This window comes from Agelaius phoeniceus, chromosome Z (genome assembly GCF_051311805.1).
Source record: "Agelaius phoeniceus isolate bAgePho1 chromosome Z, bAgePho1.hap1, whole genome shotgun sequence".
NCBI classification, from domain to species: Eukaryota; Metazoa; Chordata; class Aves; order Passeriformes; family Icteridae; genus Agelaius; species Agelaius phoeniceus.
The window spans coordinates 23,449,964-23,468,613 of NC_135303.1; the positions used below are offsets into that span (position 1 = coordinate 23,449,964).

An 18,650-nucleotide genomic window follows, 5' to 3' on the forward strand; every position below is an offset into this window, starting at 1 on the left:
ATAAAATCTTACATTTACTGCAACGGTACATTTTTTTTTTCCATTTTATGTGTCACACACACATTAGTAGAGGTGGAAACCTTGTAAAACTTGCAGAGAAAAAGTGGAAGAGCTAACAAACATTTTGGAAGTTAAGCAGATGCTCTCAATACTCTCTAAGTTTGCAGTGAAATATGACCACATGAAGTCCAACCCAATTATTTAACGTGAGTTGTTATAATTCTCTGGCATTGACAGTACTATTTTACAAAATACTACAAAACTGACTGGCTCTTTTGCTTCTTTAACCATCAAGTATAACAATCTAACCAAAAATAGATTACATCAAATTCTTCCTTCCCCATGTGAATACTTATTTCTAGTTTAGGATTAAGAGCTAATGTCACTAGAACTGTAAAAGTGAAGGACTGTGAAGATGCTTATTTTTTTAGTAGTAGTAGTCAAATATAAAACCTTACAAGTCATGCAGTATTTTGTTAAAGAAAATCACGATAAAAAAAGCAGTAAGAGTGCTGATACGTAGCCAGGTAAACTTTGTATCACTGCAATTACGCCCACACAGTGGTCTCTTCTTTTACAAGCTCTGTGGATATTTTAAGAGTTTGATATCCCTGTAATATTAATCTCATTCTCTTCTAAGTAGATAATAGAGTGTAGGCTCCCAGTTCAGACCACTTGAAGACAAGAGGTAAAACACCAATACTAAAACTAGAAATCACATTAATCAAGAATTAAAACTAATAGGTTATAAATAAGCCATAGAATGATGCAGAAAAGTAGATGTAAAAAATGAGCCAAACAAGGACTTTTGCTTTTAGGAAACTGTCAGGAGCAATACTTTAGTCCTGTCCCCACACTTCTTAGGTCCTTATTCATACTGCAAAAATGAGAAGCCATATACAAGTTTAGATTGGTGAATAAATCAAATATACTACAGAGTGGTGGATTGACTATATTTCATTACCTTATATTTGGAAGAAGAGAACAGCTAATTTTGGCACTAGAGCATGGTGTATACTTTGTATCTATTTTAAAGCTTACTAAAACCAGAAGGAGCAAGTGCTCTGTTAGCACAATCTCATTGTTAAAAAACAATTAGGAAAAAATATGCTCAAAGACCATACATAAATTAGCATATATACTTCACACCTTTACCTTGAAAACTGAATCTGACAACCCATATTACTGCCTGAAGGAGTATCTGAACAAGCAAAGCATACTACGAATAAAATTAGAAGCACTGAATGCCTATGGTCAAGGTTTTGCCATAATTAGCTTCCTATTACTCCACTCATATGTGACTGCTATCATACTTAACCTTATGTGCATTTTAGCATTAGGTACAATTAATTGCTCTGTCTGCTTCATTCTCTGGTTTATGATATAAATTCTGGCTGTGTGAGCCTTCAGTGCAATCACTTTTGCAAGCCTCCCCAGTGAATGGTGTTTAACAGGGTGACTGGTTTCCCCTTTTCCTTTTGGTAATGTCTATCTTCTCTTCAAATCTAGGAAGAAGTTGTGCATGCCTTAATTTGAATTTATGGTCCTCAGCATTATTTAGAAACACTACTACATGAGCTGAACTAATTAATTTTAATTAATTTGATTTGTTGCATATTTTTACCTAGAGGAGCTGTTTGCTTAGAAGGACTGTCATAGTTACAGAGATGGGGGTAGAGTGTAGTGTTATGTAGCATATTTGGGTGACCCAAAATCATGTATTTCATATCTTCTCTACATCAATCTGTGCAAGGTAGTTTACTATGTCTTTAACACCCAGAGTTAGAAGCAGAACCTTTGTGTTTTATCCCAGTTTACAGGAAAGGGAGGGGTGATGAGAACAGACACGTGGAGCTCTCTGTTTCATCCTTTCCAGACTCTTGAGAACATCAGAAAATGGGGCGCTCTGACAGGCTACTAGCTGCGGCTTCCCAGGAAACAATGAAAAAAAAATGACAGACAGCGACCCTTGCCACGGTTGCTATAGCAACCACCACTTTTGGAGCCCGGGGAGATGTTTCTTTCTCTGGACTTTCCACTGCTGCTGCTCAGGACAGCTGCCTGTCGTCAAGAGTTGGAGCCTCTCCACAAGTTTCCAGCTGCTGAGGGGGTTGGCCCTACATCTCCTGAGAAATTTCCTCCAGTATTTCAACAGCACTGACTCCTTTAGGAGAAAAATATGTTTTCTAGGTTCTATTTTTCACCGCTTCCATTGTTGCCTGGGACAGAAGGCAGTTTTGGAGCTCATTTGGTGTGTTGTTGCCTTTGTGCCCTGTCTTGGCCACATGGCGCAGAGAGTGGAATTGACGCCATTTTGTCTGTGTTCCCCGGAACAATTCGAGGGACCTCCTCTGCATTTGTGGGTGAGGGCTTAAGTGTTTGCCTCTATATTTCCTGCTGTTTTCTTTTAGTAAACTGCTTTTTCTTTTTCACATACCTCTTTGCATTTGTCTCTTCTCATTGGTAGAGGGTATAGCTAGAAAACTAAGGGGAGGGAAGTTATTGCAGAATCTCTGCCCTGTAAAATTTCCTTAAACTAAGACATATTTGGCACCAAGCTAAAAGGAGGTCAAGAGAGGAAGTGAAAAAATAACAACTTCAACCAAATAATTTCTATATTGGGTACAGAACTCCCTGGTTACCACCACACTGCTTGGTCTGATCATGGCATTGTGGCACCTAACCTTGTATATGCGTCCAAATATGTGGAAGGATCTCTCCATGATATTGCTGTTCTTCAGATCAGGGAGAGGAACCAAGATACAGTTGATACAGTTTGTGTTACCAGTTTATGGAATGATAACATCAAAGGCAACGAAGATCATTTGGTAAATGTATTCATTGTTGTTTGCCTGTCCTGATCTGGGTTGCTGTGCCTGGGGCTTTATTAATAATCACACACAGCCTATGGGGGGAAGTGGAGAAGATGATTTTTCCTTTTGCCTTTCACCTCCTTCAGGTCCAACACATCACTTCTTGAGAAAGCTGAATTCCTTCTGGATGCTATGGACACAGTAGAAGTTCAACTGATTGGGATGGATAGGAAGTTAGCCTTCATCAATAATGGAGGCATCAACTTAAGGCTTTGGGGATGTGGGATATTAAGAAATGAAACATCTAGTTGGGTTATGGTGAGAAGCATGGAATCATGGGAGTTATTATGTTAATGTTGCTATTCCATATTAGGCAATGTTTCTAGTTCTTGTTTCTGGTTGGTTACATACATTTTCCATACATGGTTATGTTTTTAGTTCCCGCTGATGATTGGCTCTCTGCCCTCAGATATATTGTTGAGTTCACCCCATTGTCTTGTCTTCAAGGATTATCCCATACAGTGCACAGCTTTTGTTTCCTTTGTTATTTTTGCTCGTTATTCAAGTTGTCTATTTTTTGGACATCCTCCTTGTTCTCGTCCCTATTTCTTCTGCCACACAACTCCCACCCGGCCCAATCCTGAGGTTGTGTGCACAGGCACAACAGGACACCATATTCTCCTTGCTGGTTTCGCTCTGTCTCCTCTATACAGTCTACAACAGATCTGGAGTCAGATGGAGACTTCTAGGGAGGTGTCTTGGATTGATTTATGATGATAGCCTCTTCCATGGTCCTCTGCTTTATGTCCAAAAATAATTACTGTATCTTTAAAGCCTTGGATTGGTAGCGTGTGGGACTGGGGAGGAGGGAGCTTTGGGCTTTTGGTGGGCATTTTTGAAGCCTCACTGCCCAAGCATTCCATGGCACTGTGCAGTTTGGGTTTGTTGGCCCAGGCAAAAAAACTTTTCCCTCCTCTGGCTTGGAGAAGCTGCAGCAGCAATCTTTCATCTGCCTTGAGGTGAACTGAACAGCTGGTGGTCCAAGACTGCAGGAGTGGGATGGCTGGAGCCGGGTTGCCCCGTTCCAGCCCCAAGCCTTGGGGAGCTGAGCCAGGGAAAAAAAGAACACCAAGAGGCTCCAGTCCAGCTGTTTGTCTGCTGTGGTGAGGGGGTCAATGCCAGAGAGGCACCAGGTTTTTGCCTCCTTCTGGAACTCCTCCATGGTATATCTACTGCCCTCAGCAAGAAAGCCTGCGCTGTTTCATACTTGTCAGGGAGTTTAGTTTGGAAGTCTCCCTCTAAACAAATATAAAACTCTGATAAGGTAGCAGAATATTTGAAATAAAATTGCTGTGTCCATTCAGAAAGGGGCAACTTACTGCTCTGTGCTGGGCCCTAGTTAATGCTTACCTACATCCTTGTTACTTTACAGCAACAGCTACAACCAGAGGGGAAGGAGAGCAAATTGGCAGACACAAGTCACTCAGGCTGCAGTTAAACAAGATGAGCAGCCTAAGCCAGTAGCGGTCGCTCCTATCCAAAGGAGGAGCTAAATAAGTCAAAATCCAGTTGCCCAGTAAGATGACCATGGGGAGTTCTAGGGAGAATGTTCAAGGGGAACATCCCTTCAACACGTCATGCCAGCAATGCTACCTGGGGTAAGCAGATCACTCTGATCACACAGCAAGTTCAGATGAGAAATCCTAAGCATTCAGGGATCTTGGAAATTATCACAAACTGGCCTGAAGGTGAGTGTTTAGGACTATCATCTGAAGAGGAAGAGGATTAGGTGGCACATGCTGAGGAGGCCCCACCATATAACCAGCCACGAGAAAGTAAGAGACAACACACTCTCTTCACTGACAGTTCCTGCCTTATCGTAGGGACAAGTCAAAAACGTAAAGCTGCCACATTGGAGCCTAAGCAGCAAGTCACAGAAAGTACTAAAGGACAAGATGGATCAAGCCAGAATGCAGAGCTGAAAACCCATCTGGCTTTGGATATTGCTGATTAAGAGAAGTCAACACTATACTTCTATACTGACTTGTAGATGGTAGCAAACACTCTGTGGGGGTGGCTGGAATGATGGGAAAAGGCCAATTGGCATTGAAGAAGGAAATTTGTTGAGGCTGCAAAAATCTGACTAGACATTGCTGCTCGCGTAGAGGAGCTGACCACAAGAAGTTTGTCATGTGGATGCCGAGATGCCTATGAGTTGGGCTAATTGCAACAACAAATAAGTGGATTGGGCCTCCAAAATTAAAGGTAGACCTGGGCTGGCAACAGGAGGGAGAGTTATTTCTAGTTTGGTGGGCCCAGGTCATGAGGTGTCTCAAGTCATGAGGGAAGAGATACAACATAGTGATGGATTTGTGACTGAAGGATGGACTTAATCGTGGACACTATATCCCAGGTAATCCATGATTATGAAACACGCGCTGCATCAAAGCAGGCCAAGCAGGTAAAACCCATTAGTACAGGATACAATGGGCTAAATATAAATCTGGAGAGGCCTGTCAGATGGATTATATCATACTGCAGCAAACCTACCAAGGCAGGCCCTATGCACTCACAATGGTAGAAGCTACCACTGGATGACTGGAGACCTACCCTGTGCAAGCCTCTCCTGTGGCAACATGGCACCCCAGAAGGAATTGAATAAGAAAATGGGACTCATGTTAAAAAGAACATCATGGACACTTGGGCTAGAGAACATTGTAATCAGTATGTGTATCACATTCCCTATCACCCATGAGCCCTTGGGAAAGCCAAAGAGTGCAATGGATTGTTAGAAACCATGCTGAACACAATGGGTGGTGGAACCTTCAAACGATGGGATCTGTGTTTACCAAAGACTACCATGGATACAGTGTTTGACCTAAGACCTTGGAGAAGGTTTGAAGGTTCAGAATGGAATAGTGCAACTGACACAAAATAAGAATAAAGATTCATAGTTCAAGCAGAAGCATGTTTTAAGTAGAAATATGCCTCATATAAGTGAATAAATATGTTAAACAAGATAGTAGAAAATTTTAAAGTTTAGCAATAGAACTTGTTATAGAGTTAGTAAAAAGTAGAAGATATAGCAACAAGTTTCTGTAGGGTTATATGATGGGATAAAAAGAGAGGCATTGCGGCAAATCATGTAAAATGCAGCAATTAACAATTGGTTTATGAAGATGCTACCGAGCTTTGTGGAAATAGCTGATTGGATAAATATTTATAAAAGACGTTGTAAAATGTAAAACAATGTAAAATTATAATGCCTTCTGATGTACGTACAGCTTCTGATGTGATAGCATGAATGGATGTAACAACCTTACAATCTCACCCTTCCATGAGACTGATTTTGCAATAAACCATTTTTTAACCACCTCATCAGTCAACCCCATCTACTTTGTATCCCAAAAACCAGCCGAGTCTGGCTGAGCTGTAAGGGAATCCAGCAGTGGGCAGGAAGAGGTAGCAAGCAGTAGGAGTGACATCCCAGAGATGCACCCCACTATCACACAGAGGGAACAGGGAAAACTAGCACTGCAGGCCAGGACCTGCCTCAGACAACACCAGCACATCCCATCTCCCACCAGAATCATTCCATTAATCCCCTGCATTCCTGGGGTTTTTTTCTTCCAGAGGGGAAGGTTTAGCCAGGAGAGCCTCTCTACCATCTTGTCTTTGTCCTCTGCAGCACATGAGCTGCCTGGGTAGCAGCCATCTTGTTTTCTTTGTTCTCAGAGGAACCAGCACCTGTGTATCTAGGGTTTTGTTGTTTTCTTTGTTGTTGCTGTTTTCTTTTAGTAAAATGTTATTTTTTTCACTTACATCTTTTTTGCATTTGTCTCTCCTTATCAGTAGACAGGGAGAAGGGAGGTAAATTTCAGAGTCTCTGCACCATAAAATCGTCTTAGCCTAAGACAAGGACAATAACCGAAAATGCTAAATGAAGTGCATTCAGACCAGTTATTGGCTAATGGAAGTTTAACAATAAATCAGCAGATTCTTTTTGAAGATAGTGATTTCATACCTCTCAGCATATTTCATTTAATCTTTGACACTAGCATTGGTAAAAATCTTCAATATCATCCAGTCTGGACGTTCTCTAGTGTTCACCTTATAAGAGGTTATCCTAATACATTTTCATTTTTTCCAAAAGTAATCTATTTTTCAAGCATTTATGCAGATCCAATGATGTGTATTCACTTAACAGCATCCATGAATTAAAGATCTATGAAATGAGCTTGATCAGCATCTGGTCCCTTATTAATTGAGAAATTTTTCCAGATTTTGCTTTAAGTCTGGGATAATACAGTTTTTTAAAAGACTTACTGGACTGTAAGGAAGAAGGCTGTAACACGTTTATTTTTCTAAATGGGATGAGAAACTAGCTGTTTGTGTTTAAGTGGAAAAAGTCAACGTTTACTAGTAAAAATTTTGTCCAAAATAGATCTTTTTGCTAGCATATCAAAACTATGTGACAATTGTTCTGGCAATAGTAATTGACACAAATCTAATTAGCCAGTTCAAGTAATGTGAATATGAATAAAATTACCATCAGGAATTACTTTCAAAATGCAAGGTTCATCAATTGAACAACCAACTTGCACACTTCTGTTGTTTCAAATCATTAGTAACACAGCTCTTAGAAAAAAAAATTCAAATTCAGAGGTTGTGGATACAGGTTGTGGAAACAGGATATAAGATGAAACACAGGACAAAAGGAGCAGGAAGTGTTAGCACATGACCAGTGCCAAGTTTAGCAAAAAGTAACTCAGGTAAAGGAAAGGAGGGATATCCATATATGGTGAACTGTGATATTATTGGTCAGCAAGACCAGTATATTACCATACGAGGTAATGTTTAAGGTAATTGGATGATTGTGGTCTTAAGAGGTCCTATATAAACACCATGTTGGGCCAAATAAATCGGCTTCTAATCAGTCAGACTCCCAAGTCATCCCTGCCTCTTAAATACCGAAACGTATACCACAAGAGGTGGTAAATGTTTTATTTCAGTCTGATATATCTAGGAATATTAAATAAAATCAGCATTTTAAAAGGATATTGGAATTATTTGCAGCAATCCATTATACCACCACCTACATTTTGCTTAGAGTTCACTTAAACATAAAAAGGTGAATTCAAGTGTCCAGAATGCCCAATTTTAGTATACTATTGATATTTAAAAGAAAGCACATGTTTAGAATAGAATGCCATCACCTTTGTAATCTTTAGGGTAGAACCAAAAATTTTCAAGCCAATAATAACTTGTGAATGTAGATAATTAAAAATAAATATATTTTCAGAATATGCTGAAATATCAAACAATGTAGGTGACACACTGTGTAAACATGATGTAAATCACTTAAACACTTTTCTCTGTATACTGTTCCTTTCTGTATTGCATGTGGCTAATCAAGGGGGAAAAAAAGTAGTTTATTTTTCAGATAGATAAAGCAAAACACATCAGCACAGATAAATTCAGGAATCACTGGTTTTCTGCTGGTCAGCTTACATCTTAGATCATGAGGTCAGAGGGGAGAGCTTCTGTTTCTCCTCATAAATAAGAAGCAAGAGAGGAAGTGTTGGCTTGCACATCCACAAGCTAACAGAGTGCAAGGAGGAAGTATTCCGTAACTCAGGAAGATCAAGTGATTCCAGCTCAGGTTTCCTTAGCAATGTATTGATTGTGCTCTTGTGCTCTCCTTGCTTATAAATAGCATCAATATATCCATTTATATAAATCGCTACACATAACAATTTTTTGTAATGCTTTTGTTTCTCTTTATTGAATTGTGGAAAGTAAAGAAGTTAAATCTGTTTGCAGAGACGCAGAGAAAAATTCTCAGTGTACCAGTAAAAAGCATGCTAGGAGGTCCCCATTTTTTTCTTCTTTAGACTAGGCCCATAACATCTACTGCATGCATGAAGTTGCTTATCTGACATTCTGAACTAAGAAATGTGCAAATGCACTAATTGTGCAAATGCATATATTTCAAATACATATGCATAGAACATACTTTTTTATACCTATAAATACATACACACATGCCTATACCCATGCAAGTAACAGAGCAATGAAGTAGGCATTCAAGAGGGCTGATTTTATGGAAGGATGGGGTCAGTAAGACTATGTCTAAGCTAAGTGCTTGGAGGTAAGTACTCAAAGGATTACATCTTTTCAGTAATTTAAAATAACTCGGTTATTTTATTATATTTTTTATTATTATATTATATTATATTTTATATTATTTTTATTATATTATTATATTATTATTTTATTATATTATTATATTATTATAATATAATTATTATATTATATTTTATATTGAAAAACTTAATTTAGTTTTTCAAGCATATCAAAGAAGGAAGTATGTTATAATAAGCGTGCCAAAGATATATTCATTTGGGAAATGCATACAACTTACCTGCCTATGATTACACGATAGAAATGCATCTAATAAAAATACCCTGCTCTTCACATGATAAGCTACTTGTTCCCTCTGTTAATACGTCACCTTTTTATTTCAATTTACAAAGCCTTTCCATTATGGATGTTGAAAACCCAATGTAAATATTTTAAAGGATTAAACTTTCAAATATGGTTACTGTGGCATATGTATGTTCTGTAAATACAAATACAAGATATATCTGCTGAGAAATTATATTTGATAATCTGACAGCGTTGAGGCTTAACAGTATAAAAAATTCATATTTTGTCAACAAGAAACTTTCTCCATTTTTTAAGGAGAGGCTACTACAATAGCATAAAAAGATCAATATTTTAAAAATATAAGATTATAATGGCTGTATTATAATCCCCCTCTTAATACATTGAAATTTTAACAAATACTCATTTTCTTGCTTTTGGAAGGACTTCACTCAGTTCATAACTTGCAGAAAAAAATGTGCCATGTAAGGAAGGACACTTAGGGGAACAAGGAAGCTGACTTGTATTGGTAACAAATGGTTTTACTCAAATTTAAGCAAATGATGGTAGCTAAAAAACCTTGTCCTTTCATGCCCATTGCTGTTTGACCTGCAGCCTGAATACCCCAGTTTTTTTGAGGAGCAAAAATATTTATTTCAACAAGCTCAGAAATTTAGCAGATGCTTCTTATTTTATTTTCAAAAATTGGTACCTGTTTGCATCATCCTGTCTCACTCTTCCTGAAGATTCCCAGGGACAGACTGAAAATGCAACAACTGATTGAAGCAGAGATACCATCCCAAAGAAGAGCAAAATAATCTGTAGATAAAAATCTACAAGCCCAATAAATAAATTTCAGACTAGCATACTAAAAAAAACAGAGAGGAGATGGAGATAGACAAACAGATTCTCTGTCCACAGAGAATCACTATTGGTCATTCAGGTCCTTCACTGCTGAACTGCCATCTTTTACAGAAAGAGTTTGTTTCTGTTAGGAACTGAAAAACTAGCAATTTTTCCCAGTTCATTCCAAGAAAGATGATATTGCTTACATCAGTGTAACTAGTATTTACATCCAGAAACGAGAAAGCTACAAAAGCTAAGAGAAAGGTAGGTGAAATGATAACCGACAGTTCTGGAAATTCATCATGCAGACTTGACACCTTGCAACCAAGTGTAAAGGGAGAGCACTAGAAAAAACAGCACTCCCGAATGAATTGGCAAAGACCTTTCCTTTCTCTGCTTAGACCAAAGCCACTCCTTAAACTGTTATTAACTGGAAGAAAAAAGATGAATAAGCAAAGGTGAATTTCATTTGTTTTTAACCCACTACAAAGAGGGTTAAGACTGGTGACTTTCCAGAACAGCATGCTGAGCTCTGGAATGGAGAAGTGAACTTATGGAAAGCATCTATAGAAAGTTAACTTCATAATGCTGTGTATTAAATACATTTTAAAAATCATGCTGATTAATTTACTCAAAATGTATATACATGGAAATCTTTTAACTGTAAATAGTTTTTACTATATTTCAAGATACTTTATTTAGAGCAGTTTCTAAATATGGGAATGATTAAACAGAAATATGACATAATGAAACAATACATCTCACATATCTTAATATATCTCATATTTACTGTAATTTTTTCCACTCCTCCATTCTTTAGAAAGTTAAATACTACAGTTTTGCTTTAAAAATAGTAAGAAAAAAATACTTAAAATCTTGTTTAAAAAATCATAAGGCTCTAGTTTTCAAATTAACTGAGTAGAATAATTTAAATTGTAATATTTGCTTTCCTAGTGAAAGCAGAGATTGAAGAATTTTCTTCTACTTAATAACTACAAAATGAATTGGGCTATTACATTATTTTTTATTAATCTGTTAGGGTTGTGACAGCCAAAACCTGGTGGCATATCTGCAACCAGGAAACTCATCAAAAAATTGTGTTTACAACTTCTACTGACTGAAATCCAATTTGGTGAACATTTTTTTACATGATTTTAAAGAGGAAAACACATTTCATAGTTAAAAATCTAGAAAGTACCTTCAGAAAGTTTAACAGGTTGGCCTTTGCCAGCCAGAACCACTGCAGCTTTGGTCAGAGATGTGGGGAGAGCAAAGGAAAGTGTACAGGACACCATCATGCTGCAATAAATTGATAGAGTGAGGATTTGACTAATTCCTTAATACAGGAGAAAGAATGGCTGTGGGATGGTTATATCTTTGACATGGAAGTCAGAGACAGGGTCTCTTACCTACTGGTGAAGTCCCCACCTGCCAGGCTCCTGACTTTGTCTCTCTGTGTGATGAATTTTAAAAGGTTTGGATTTCATCTTGGAAAAGGTTGGGAACATGTTTCTAAATCTCAGAAATCCTCTTATTACAGGAATATCATTTATCTGTCAAGTGTATCAAAATCATAGACTCATAGAAACATTAATGTTGGAAAAGACCTCTGGATCATCAAGTGTAAACTTTGACTGAACACCACCATGTGAGGTAAACCATAGCACTAAGTGCCACATTTAGTCCTTTCTTGAACACCATCTGGGGTGGTGACTCTACCACTTCCCTGGGCATTCCAGTGTCTAACAACCCCCTCAATGAAGAAATTCTTCCTGATGTCCAAACTGAACCAACCATAGTGCAATTTGAGGCCATTTCCTCTTCTCCTGTCGTTAGCTGACTGGGAGAAGAGCCTAACACCTACCTTGCTACACCATCCTTTCAGACTATTATAGAGAGTGATAAAGTTTCCCATGAGCCTCCTTTTGTCCAGCCTAAACAAACCCAGCTCTTTCATCCAAACTGTGACCTTTCTCATATAATCTGCTTCCTAGACCCTTCACCAGCTCTGCTGCCCTTTTGGGACACACAGGTGGACAATCAGTGCCCTGGTCCTGCTGGCCACGCAATTTCTGATAAAGACCAGGATGCCATTGGCCTTCTTGGCCACCTGGGCACACTCTGGCTCACGTTCAGCCAGCTGTCAATCAGCATCCCCAGGTCCTTTCCTCCTGGGCCACTCTCCAGCCACTCCTCCCCCAGCCTGTAGCACTGCATGGGGTTGATGTGATCCAAGTGCAGGAACCAGCACTGGCCTTATTGAACCTCACAGCGCCAGCCTCGGCCCCTTGGCCTGGCCTGTCCAGATCACTCTGCAGAGGCTGCCCATGCTCCAGCAGATCAACACTCCTGCCCAGCTTAGTGCTGTCTGCAACTTACTGAGAGTACACTCAATCCCCTCATCCACACCAGCAATAAAGACATTAAGCAGGGCTGGAACCCATACTGAGCCTTGGGGATTCCCAGTAGTGACTGACCACCAACTGCAGCACCATTCACCCCCATGCTCTGGGCCCAGCCTTCCAGCCAGTTCTTAATCCAGTGAAGTGTGCACTTGCCCAAGCCACAGGCTGCCAGATTCTCCAGGAGAATGCTGTGAGAGACAGTATCAAAGACTCTGCTGAAGTTCAGGTACACAACTTCCACAGCCTCTTTTCATTCACTAAGCAGGCTACCTGGTCATAAAAGGAGATTAGGCTGGTCAGGTAGGACCTGAATTTTCTAAACCTGTGCTGGCTGCACCTGGTCATCCTGTAGGTGCTGCATGATGGCATTCAAGATTATCTGCTTCATAACCTTGCTGGACACTGAAGTCAGGCTGACAGGCCTGTAGATCCTCAGGTCTCACCCTTCTATTGGATGGGCATCACATTGGTCAGCCTCCAGTCATCTGGGACATCCCCAGTTAACCAGGACTGATGATAAATGATGGAGAATGGTGCGAAGTCCATTCTTCAGAAGTTCAAGTTAGAGGTTTTGTTGACAATCCAGATACTAATCAGGCATTTTTGAACATTAAGGAAAAAAAAAAGGCCAAAAAAAAAAAAAGAAAAAAGCAGACAGGTGGAGCCTAAAATATCTGGAAAAGAAGTATTATTTAATCCCATTTTCAGCATTTTAAACAGGAATGTCAACTTCTTTGCAGCTGCTCACACATTTCAGGAGAACATGGCACTAAGCAACAGCATTAGATTGACACTGACCAGGATAGGTCTGAGATATCAAAAAGATAAAGCCCATAATACTTCATTGCAATATTTGAACTCCTGGTAATGTACTTGGTACTTCTAAAGATCAGAAATCAGCACAATGCTCTGTGCTTTCACAAAAAGAATAATTCTTGCATAAAGAACAGTCAAAGAAATAAAGAAATTAGGGATATTACAATAAATAAGCCAAAGTTAGTGCAATGTTTCTCTTTTGAATTCTAATTTTCTCTAAATTTCTGCTCAAAGTAAACAGCATTCTGGACCATCATGTGTACTTTATTCTAGGATAAAATATTAAAAGACTAAACAGTTGAAAAGGTATTGGAATAGTTTTAATTATTCAGTATTTTTAATGAGTTTGACATATTTGGAAATTACAAAAAACCTTAGGACCATAAAACCTACTGTGTCTGCTGCAGCTGGCACCTGGAATGTCTCTTTCATCCTAAGCAGCAGATTTTCTGATTTCTAAGTATGTAAACCAGTCACAGATATGGCTGAAACCATGAAAATAGAAGTGGACACTGTGTAAAAGTATTACTTTTTGTCTAATTACAGCATTTCTTAGTGACCGGGTTACTGCTGAGGAAGAGATGATATGCTTGTAACAGCTATTCAAGATTCTTATGATCATAAGGACTTTTGACAAGTTGTAGAATCCCAGAAGATAAGGAGCTCCAGCACCAATTGCCAGATGGCTATGGAGCCACCATGAGAAAGAAAAAGATGTGGCTGCAGATGGAGGCCATGCAAAGGTAGGGCAGCACTTAACCAAGACACATGTCCTTGTTCTGGTTCCTGAAGGTAAGTACGACACAGCACAGCAAAACCACAAGAATGAGGCCAAGAAGTGGGCACAGACTGCAGGGGGAAAATGAGGCCACCCAAGACTCCCAAGGCCCTCCAACCCATTTCCAGAAAGATCTGAAAGAATGGACTGTGCTTAGTAACTAATTTGCATAGGAAGCGAGATAGCCATCCTTAGGGTGGGGAAAAGCTGTAAGAATGTACCTCCACCAAGCCTGGATGCATGCCACATGTCCCTGGCCTTTCTGTTGGCTAGACTGACACTGGAACTGATTGATTGATTGATTGATTGATTGATTTCCCTCCATTCTCCATGACAAGCTTATAACTTATAATAAAATTTGTTGAGTTTTTGTGTACTCTCTGACTTTTATGACTTGACCACAAGAATCTACAAATCTTGGGTGCTCCCTTTTGCCTAAGAGTGAGATGTCACACAGGTCAAGCACAAAATGGTTACAGGTCTGTCTCATTTTTATCCTAAACTTATTCAAATTGTGGTTAAACAAACAGCATACCTACATTTTCTAGCTTAAATAGTCCCTCCCAACCAACATTTAACATCTCTATTCTCTTTTTCAGATGTGGGCATACTGATGTTTAAAACCCAACTGCAGTGCTGCAGAAAACAGACAAGTATAGGAGAGGAAATGTTTACATATACATGCACATTTATACATTGTATAAGTTTTGCCCATGTTTGTGCCAACCAAAAATAACCTTCTCTCTTTCTCACATCTGCTACTACTGCTGTAAATTCTGTGAATTTGACTATCAGCTGTGAGAAGCCAGAAGAGACAGCATCACTGATGGCACAAAATATGGAAAAGGCAGAGACATCGAAACAGACACTCTTAAGCAGTTCCTTTATTTTTGGCAAAGCTGCCAGATTTGCACACAGATCTGTCTTGAAAATTTGTAAACTAGGAATATTTACACATGCAGAGATGTGTGAATATTGATGTGCAACTCCTTGCACAATACAGTATCACCAAGGCATCTATTCAACAGACTGATCTCCCAAGACTGGGCTATGGCTGGGCTAAGTAAGTAATTAAAAAAATTTAAAACTAGAACACTGGATTAAATAATATTTGGATTATTTGGATTAAATAATATCCAAAGATAAAGCAAAGGGTTAATAAATATATAAATCACAAACAGATAAATCTTAGAACAGAGAGTGAGAAGAGTATTTATCTTGGAGGAATATATTAAATGGATGGAAATATAAGTAGATAGGAAAAGTAAATTATACAATTATTTCAAATATGAAAATATTTTTAAGACTGAAAGCATCTTACAACTTCATGGAACTAGCTGAAATCCCCCCCCCAGAAAAGAAGAGATGAAGATAAAAGGAGCAAAACCTATGTGCACAGAAAGCTAGGTCAAACAAAAACAATTATATGAATCAGCACAGACTGTTTGTTTATGCCAGAAGAAAATTGTGTCTGGATTAATAGTCTCAGTATCTGTAAATGGTATTGCAGATCATAAAGCTGTTAATCTTGTAAAAAATCTATGTTTGCTAGACAGACATATCAACTATGGAAATGAGTAACTCATAATAATTTTTTACAAAAGTCAAAGAAAAAAACAATTTAAAGGGCTTATGGCAAAACTGTATTAAAATTTTTAAGTATGTTTCATTGTAAAAATATAAACCCAAAGAACAAACCACCACAGAAGTTCTAGTAACACATTTAGAACTCCATTTGGTACTACTACACTACATAGTAGTGCATAGCAAAACAGAATGGGCACCTTCTGGAAAGTTGTGTAGAAATCTGAAAACAAGACTATTTGACTTGGTAATAAATAATGCTCAAAATAAAAGTTTAAATACCTAGAAGAAAAGTCCAGTTGAACAGACAGAAATTAAAATGTCTTAAGCTTTTCCATATGACAGTACACACATAAGATACGAAGATGACAGTACACATACGCTATTGCACATGTATCTCCCTGCAAAACGTGAGTGCAAGTGACATTTCTCTTGCACTTAAAAGGTGGGCAGTGAATGAAACAAGAGTAATTTAACAGAACAGAATAAATTTTCATGTTCTTCTGCAAAAGGAAGAGGAGAATTTCTGAACCTAGCACTGCTGACACAAACCAGGGCTTGTACTGACTGCTGGTGAAAGCTGCAACCTTCTAACACCCTTTCCTGGGTGAGACACTAAAAACGTTGCTGTCAGGAATGACTACCTCATGGCCAGCTATTTACATGCCCAAGGAGATCAAGTCACTGCATGCGAGTTGTTGACACCTTATGCTATAGTCAAGTATTTTTTTACCTGAACTACCCTTTCAGTTTGAGAAAGACATTTGACTGTTTTGTGGTCCTGAGAAACAATATTGCTGTTTGCTCCCTTCTTTGGGCTCATTATGCTTATATTAGCTTACCTATTCTGTATTAAAGACTCAGCTTACTATGAGCTCAGTTTTCATTAATAAAAACCACATACAAACACACACCCAAAGGAAAAAAGCAAAGAAACAACAATTTATTAGGACTTAATGTGTCCTGCTTCTGAACAATGAATTGCAAGGCTCAGCATGTGACAGTTAATGGTCTTCAGGCAGGTTGTGTGATAAAGCACACGATGTATTAAAAAGCCCATTTTTTTCCCTTTTAACTGCTAGTTCTATGGCCTCTTTATTTTTCTAAATTTGCTGAGCCTCTCTCTTTCTTTATGTTGTGGTAGTGAAGCAGATTGCTGATAGCACAATACCTAGCACAACACATCTTCTGCAGTAATCTTGCAGGTAATTTCCTCAAGCACAAAGAGACAACACATATAGGACAGAGCTAGTCTGTAATTTACTTGTGCATAACAAATTATCAATTTTGTCACTTCTCTAGCAAAATCAAAATAATTTTCATCTCTTAGATTGATTTTTAACTGTGCTATTGCAATATTATTCAATACAAGAAGTATCATGCAGATTTAATTTTATTTCAGAGATAAAACATTTTTGTGGAAGGAAGAGGAGGATAAACTGACAGAAGGTGAAACAATTCTTCATGTTAAAAATATCCAGCATGAAAACATAGTTGCAAGGAAGGTAGATTGTAAAGTATGCATTTATCCAATAATTTTAAATACCATAATTACACTGACTGCTCATCAAAAGACTTTGAAGGCTCATTAAAATCATAAAAGATTTTTAATTAAATATATATTTAAATGAAGTTTCTATAACATATCTGCATGGTACTTTAAATCAGACAACAAGGTTCTGGTGAAAAATCGAATTGAAGTTTAGCTAAGAATTAAAGCTTAAAGATGGCACAGTGGTTGCCTTTTAATTCAAATTGAATATTACTGTGTTGTATCCATCTTTAGCCCAAACTTGTGCATAAAATAGTCAATCTTCATAAAATTTCATGTGCCGAATATTGTAGTACATTTTTAAAATTGAAATAGTAACTTTCCAATTTATCAATTGATGCAAGTGGCATTTCCTTATATCTGATTTAATTGATGCTATTAGAAGGGGACAAGGCCTGTGTTCCTATTAGTCAAAACCAGGCTGAAGCACAAGCATCCACCTTTATGTGTTTTTAGTCACTCTATTTAATCTCTTTCAGACATGAGTGCCTTTCGGCCAGCCAAGGCACTACAATACTGGAGCTTTGTCCAGTGCACTGGGATGCACGTTCAATATTTCTGTATTGAATATCCCACTAACTGCCCTTCTTTCAGACTACACAATTTCAAGTTCTTGAGAACTTGAAATCACTATCTATCTTCTGATCTCAAATAGCTTTGGTGTTTCTCAGGTTTATCAACAGCATTGCACTTTCTCAATCTTATTAAGATGACTGCTCCCTTTATTCCTCCAAGGATGTCACTATGATGCAAGATTACTTGTCTGCTAAAGCTCTTTATTGTCATTTTGAGAACTGGACCAATGGGCTTTCACAAGTATTACAGCCCAGTCTTCAGCCATGTTCCATAGGTTAAAGCTCAAAATGTATGCAAACATTGTCCATTAGAGCCTGAACTCATTAAGTGCTATTCACCATCAGAGTTGGAAGGGATGTATAGAAGTCATGTAGCCCTGCACTAAAACCAGTTGTAACTATGTTGGTTTGCTCAGGTCCTTGTTCAGAGAATCCTGAATTCCTCTATGTACAGAAACTCCACAGCATCTTTGGGCACTTGTTCCAGTGTGTGATCCTCAAACTCAGCCTAAATATATGTAGGTATCCCTACCTATTTTCAACCTTTGTGGAACTGTATATCATTTGCTAACTATATTTACTAATTTTTTTTCAAATTTTAGATGTAGCTCTAGTAAACTAGTAAATATGAAGCTGTGTTACAGCTTTCTATGACTAAAAAAGGGAGACTTGGCAAAGCTTGGCATTTTCCTCCATGCATGTTCAGTGAACATGAGCAAGTCAATCTGTAGCTTCCTTTAAGGATGCAGAAATGCAGTATGGAAGCTCTTACTGGCATTTTATGACATGCAAGGGTACAAAGGCTCCCTCCCATGGTCTGATGAAACAAGGGAAAACTCTCTGTGGGAACACCAC

At 38.3% G+C, this 18,650-nt stretch overlaps 1 protein-coding gene across 4 annotated transcripts in view; it reads right to left on the reverse strand.

Annotated features, from left to right (window-relative positions):
- KIAA0825 (KIAA0825 ortholog) overlaps window positions 1–18,650 on the reverse strand; it is a 231,294-nt gene that overhangs the window by 948 nt on the left and 211,696 nt on the right. The window lies entirely within an intron of this gene.